We start from the raw sequence: 6410 nt of genomic DNA on the forward strand, positions 1-6410 counted from the left end.
GTGGTTCCAAGTCTCATGAGATTTGAAATAGTGAGGCTAACCTGAACTTCAGACACAGCCTGGCTCAAGCTTACAAGGAGTGCAAGCTTGCAGAGTGCAAGAATCCCACTATTTCTTCTTTTGAAGCCAGGTAAAGGGACAAACTGGTGAAGGCTGGAGGGGAGAGATTGGGTAAAGACTGGTGGGGGGTACATGGTAGAAATTGTATGAAGACTGGTGGAGTTACATGGAAGAGAGATGGGGTGAAGGCTGGTGGGGGATACATGGGAGAATGAAAAGTATGAAGTATGTGGGGTTACATGGGACAGATAAAGAGACTGTGGGGGTGTATATTTGAGAAAGTGTGAATATGCATTATTGTGCACACATACTCATCTTAGCCCTCTGTATGCAATGAAATATAAAAAGTGGCCCAAAAGCACCCCCAGCGGTCCGTGGTCAGAGGCAAATTGAAAATTTGTTGTTGTAGTATTACATTCCTGAAGAAGGGAGTTATCACCTTTGAAAACGGAGCCCATTTAGACTGCTTCATTTATTACATGCAGCTTCATGGAATTTCAGCCTGGTACCCGTTGTCCAGCATTTTTTCTTCCACTGCACTTTAGCAGATAAGTACTATGTTTTTTGCCTTTTCAGTATAGGCATTTCATTTGAACTTTGCTTTGCTGTACTCCCTGCTCTGTTTAGGAATGGGGCAACAGATTGATGTGATTATTGCACGTAGAGCATTTTTGTTGTGCACTATTGAACACTGTCACTCAGGGCAAAGTCCAGGGATATTGCTCAGTTGATACCCTTTTGGGTTATTATTGAGGCAGCTCGCCTAGTGGCTGGCATCCCCAGGCTGCTGTGTTGACTGAGGACCTGCCCTTCACATTAAACAAATTAATATTTAACATTTTATATTATCCTTTTCGTCTGTTGCTCCTAATTTTCCTTTTCAGTGCTAGGGGTAGGAAGACCTTCTTTTTGTAAATATCTGATTCTGCATTTCCTTAATAATTTGTGTATATAAGATATATACTCAAATATACGCCCATTTGAATATAAGCCAAGCTATTTTCCCCCCTAAAATAGAGGGAAAATGTTAACTCAAATATAAGCTGGGGGTTTATATTCAAGTAAATCGTCCCAATATTATAGTGACCAACAGTTCTCTTATTATTCAGTGTCCATCCTCCTCTTCCCCCTCCCATGGTGACTGGCATATCTCTTTCCTACCTCCCACATTCCCATGGTAACTGGTACATCCAGTGCATTCAATAAAATGCTGTAATAAGAAAGATATATCATAGGTACAGATTCAGAGAAGTTGATAGCAAACACAACTGTGTACAATAAATAACACAAAATTTAATATATATAGATACCTTCAGTGCAATAGTTAAAGCTAGCAGGGCACTGGAAAAACCAGTGTTCCAGGCTTAAAACATTAGTAGCGGGCTATTTCTCAAGCACCACTGTGTACCATCATAGGCGTACATACGTGCACCAAATTAATATTGTGAAACCCTAATAAGGTGAAATTTACCAATGTGTATATTCACTAATAAAGTCAGAGTGCTATCAATTAATCTGAATGTTCTCAAAACCAGCATGTTCCTCAGTACTTATCACCAGTTAAGTCCATGAAAGACTCCAGCGTTCTTCAAGTCAGCTTCTCTCCAATTCCAACCATGGCATAAATTAAGCCTTGTTGTCAAGATCAACAGCGCCCAGTTTCAGGTCATGTACCCTTCATCAGGAGCTCTGTTCTGTGGCAAAATCAAGTGTTGTTCAAAGAAATACCGGGAGAATGTAATAGATGCCACCGGCGAGTCAGAGGGGAAGAAGCACTGTGTGCTTTTTAATCAGCTGACATGATGTAATTGTTGAAGAACTTTATTGTAAAACCACTCCACTAATCCATTCACAGTAAGGCACTCCACTCAATACTATCATTGAGCCCTCCAGGCATTACAGTGTCTACTTCAAGGATCCAATATTGCTCCTGTAGGTGAAGGTAGGCTTTCTTGTCACCAAGAAAATCAGCAGGAATATGCTCCAACACCATCCATCGTAGATCTTGAAACTTATGAGCTTTCCCCATTCAATGGGTCACTATAGGAGCAGTCATCATTGTGGTATGCAGTCTGTTTTTATGCTCACTTAAACTTGTGCAAACTTGCCAAAAAGTGTACCCCATGTGTACTAGCGGGCAGGGACAGACAATAATATATACAACCTCAGTGGACCTGCATGTAGTAAAGCCTTGTAAGTTTGTATGCTTTGCTATTCCCCGGATTAATAAAGGTATCCCCGCTGAGACAGGTGTCACACATAATATATCCATTACAAGCCTTGTGACCAACTTGAGTGGTCCCTTTGGCAGCTCGAATCTGAGGGTAAACAGATGCAAGTTGGTTGGCAAAATTTTTTGATCTTGCAAATGCCATGCACGGTCCCTCTTTAAACACCTCATGCATGGACAAAATGTGCCAATGTTTCCATATAATCTGGGCCACTTGAGAAGCCTTGTCAGAATATGTTAAAATGCAAACTTGTTTTTCCATGAGGAGCCTCAATTGGGGTTGCAACAACAAAGATGGATTAGCATACAGTGCCCTAAAGTAAACCTGCTATAAAGCCCATTCTGGATAAGATCTCGCATGAAACCATTGGATAAGGCTTTTAGCTTGTCTATTGTATTCTTGATCGGTGGAGCAGATACGCTTGATCCTCAGGAATTGACCTATAGGCAATGCCTATTTAAGGGCTCCTTTTACTAAGGTGCGCTAGCATTTTTAAGCGCAAGCACAAAATTACCGAGCGCTAAAGGGCACGCTACGCGTCTAGAATAATGCCAGCTCAATGTTGGTATTAAGGTCTAGCACGTACAGCAATTTAGCGTGCGCTATTCTGCGTGTTAAGGCCCTAACACATAAAAGGAGCCCTAAGTCTAGAAGGATGGCAGCTGTCATACGATAAATATGTATTTTTGTCCGTGGGTTTACGGAATACTGTAGTATTAAGTTGTTGATCCATTTTGATGATTTTCACATCTAAAAAGGTAACTACTTTGGAATCATACGACACGGTGAATTTCAAGTTATTATCCTTAGTATTTAACCATGCAAGAAAATCCATCAAATCAGATTGAGTAACCGTCCAGATGCAAAAAAATATCATCAATGAAGCGGATCCAGGATGTTAATGTACTTGAACCACTCAGATTTATATAGAATATAGATTTACTGTATATTGACCTTCACAGACTTAACCGGAGAAACACACTGGTTTTGAGAGCATTCAGATTAGTTGATAGCACTCTGACTTTATTAATGAATATGCACATTGGTAAATTTCACCTTATTAGGGTTTCACAATATTAATTTGGTGCACGTATGTACGCCTGTGATGATGTCACAGTGGGGCTTGAGAAATAGCCCACTACTAATGTTTTAAGCCTGGAACACTGTTTTTATCCAGTGCCCCGCTAGCTTTAACTATTGCACTGAGGGTACATATATATATATATATATATATATATATATATATATATATATATATATATATATATATATATATATATATATATATACAATTTTGTGTTATTTACTGTACACAGTTGTGTTTTAATCTGTACCTAAGGGATTCTATGATATTTATTCTACTGCTGGTATATTGTGTAATAAGGAAGATGACATCCTTAACAAATAACTCCTATTTGCTCCCCTCATGTTTGGAGCTTGTTTAGCAATTGAAGATTTATCCTCATCAGGGACTTCCATTTTCACTGCTGACAAACATCAGGCTGCTTCCTACTCTCTGTTTTAGGCCAACCTCTGATCATGTTATCTTCCTATTAAATAACCACCTGTAGTGACTGATACTTTTCTCTTCCCTTACCTCCCCTCCCCAGATTTCAACATGCCTCTCTCTTCTCTCACAAACTTCCTGAAGTCCAGGGCCTTGAACATTTGTTCATGCTCAAGGTCTACCAGCTCCCTGAGCATATGAAGATGTGATGTTCAAGGCTCTGATCAGCCTTGATTGAAGTTATTACTGTGTCTATGTCAGCATCAGTATCTAATGTTTTGGTAAGTAGAAATCTCAGTCACTGCAGATAGGGAGATGGAGAGGACAAATGGGACAAGATCATAATTTTGATCCCCAATAGCTCAGCTTATAGTTTAGTATTTATAGTATATTGTATGGATAAAATATGTCTGTTTTGCTTCTGCCAAGTATTAAAAGCAAATGGGCCAATGTTTAAAGAGATATTACATTATATTACATTAGTGATTTCTATTCTGCCTTTACCTTGTGGTTCAAGGTGGATTACATAAGAATTGATATGATATTAAGAAGTACATATTGTTGACATTAAGAAGTACTTAAGGAATAGTTTGAACATTTTCTAATTTGCTAAGGAGTAGTTGGTAATGCAGGAGGAATTTGAAACATGTTTTGGTTGTGTTATATTGGTTTTATGTATTTTTTGAAAAGTAGGGTTTTCGTTTCTTTTTTGAAGGTTTTGTAGTCTGTGGTCGAAGTCAGCAGATTGGTGAGTTGTCGGTCCAGTTTCACTGCTCTGGTGGCCAGTAGGTTGTCATACATTTTTCTTTGTTTGACATTTTTGGTTGGTGGGTGGATGGATATCGTATGGGTTCTCCTGTGTCTGGTTGAGGTGGATTGAGTTAATCGATTGTTCTAGTAGGTAGGGCTGTCTCTGTTTATAGCTTTGAAAAGTAGGCAGTGGAATTTGAAGTGTACTCTGGCTTGTATTGGGAGCCAGTATGAGTCGTGGTATGCCTATCTAGATAACTGCTGAAAATCTGAAGATATTCAATGGAACTATTAGGGTCAATTATATAACATAAATGTGATGAAGATCTCAATTTTTAGCCAGTAACTATCAGTAATTTGCAGACCAGCACAGGAAGGCTCTTGAATATAATTTACAGGTTTCAAAGTCAGCTAACACATAACCAGTTAAGTCCACTGCACTGACCACTATGATGGACTTTGTTCTGCAGGGAGATTGTGCAGCCATTTTTGCATGAATGCTGCCAGACAGACATTTTTGTGCCTGCTTTTTTGGCATTCATAATTTGGACATTTCATTTTGTTAAATGGCTGTTCATTTTTGATGTTTTCAGTGCAAGAACATCCTCCTCATGTATTTTCAAACAGGAAATCCTAATGTTTTCCTGTACAAAAATGGCTATTTGATGAGAATGGGTATTTTTTTTCATGTTATGAGCAGGACTCCCCAGTTCTGTTCTTTTAACAATGTCCTGCAATGCTACAATGTTACTTTTAGACATGAGAACTTACACCACTCATTGAGCTAGTGAAACAATTCCATGTTAGTCTATAAAATAATCTAAAACTTGGAGAACTAACATAAACGATTAAGATAATAAGCTAGGACTACTGACTTTTTGGTGGGAGTCTCTGTGTCATATCTTTAAAATGGAACGTATTATGGCTATAGAATGGGGGCATTATAAGAAGTTTCTGGATATTTGGGAACCATTGACAACATTTTGCAAAGAGTGATTGATGAATTTGGCCCTTGATCATGCACATTCAGGGTGGGGCTGGAAAATATTTTTAATTTTTAATTTGAGTGCAATTTTTTTAATATGAAGATGGGGTGATATATGTATTTGTCATGGATTACAATTTTGATTGAATTTAGGTGCTATTGTAGTGTAATATGATTGTATAATATTGTTGCACTTATTTTTGGCTTCAAAATGAATAAAGATATTTAAAAAACATATTTATAAATTATCTAAAGATGGGAACAATTAATGAGGTAAATTTGCTGATGACACAAAGTAGTCCTTTTACTAAGGTGTGGTAGATGATTTACCTTGTACTAAATGCTAACATATCCATAAGATATAATGGACATGTTAGCATGCATTAGCATTTAGAGTGTGGTAATTTTTAACGTGCGCTAAAATGGCTACTGCACCTTAGTAAAAAAAAACCCCAAAGTTATTCAAAGTTGTTAAATCACAAAAGGATATAGAAAATTACAAGATGACTTTACAAGACTGTGCATTCAAATGGCAGATGATGTTTAATGTGAGCAAGTGCAAAGTGATACATGTGGGAAAGAGGAACCCAAACCATAGCTATGTGATTCAAGGGTCCTCATTAGAAGTCACTGTCCAGGAAAATGATCTGGATTCATCATTGGCAATAGGTTAAAACCCTTTGTGCAGAAGTGCTTAAGAAAACAAATAGAATGTTATGAATTTAATTGGGAAGGAATGGAAAACAAATATGTGAATGTTATCATGTCTTTGTATCACTCCATGATGCAACAACACCTCAAATACCGTGTACAGTAAATGACAATGGAAATGATAAAGGGGATACATCAACTTCCCTATGAGGAAAAGTTAAAACAT

This window comes from Geotrypetes seraphini, chromosome 12 (assembly GCF_902459505.1).
Source record: "Geotrypetes seraphini chromosome 12, aGeoSer1.1, whole genome shotgun sequence".
Lineage (NCBI taxonomy): Eukaryota > Metazoa > Chordata > Amphibia > Gymnophiona > Dermophiidae > Geotrypetes > Geotrypetes seraphini.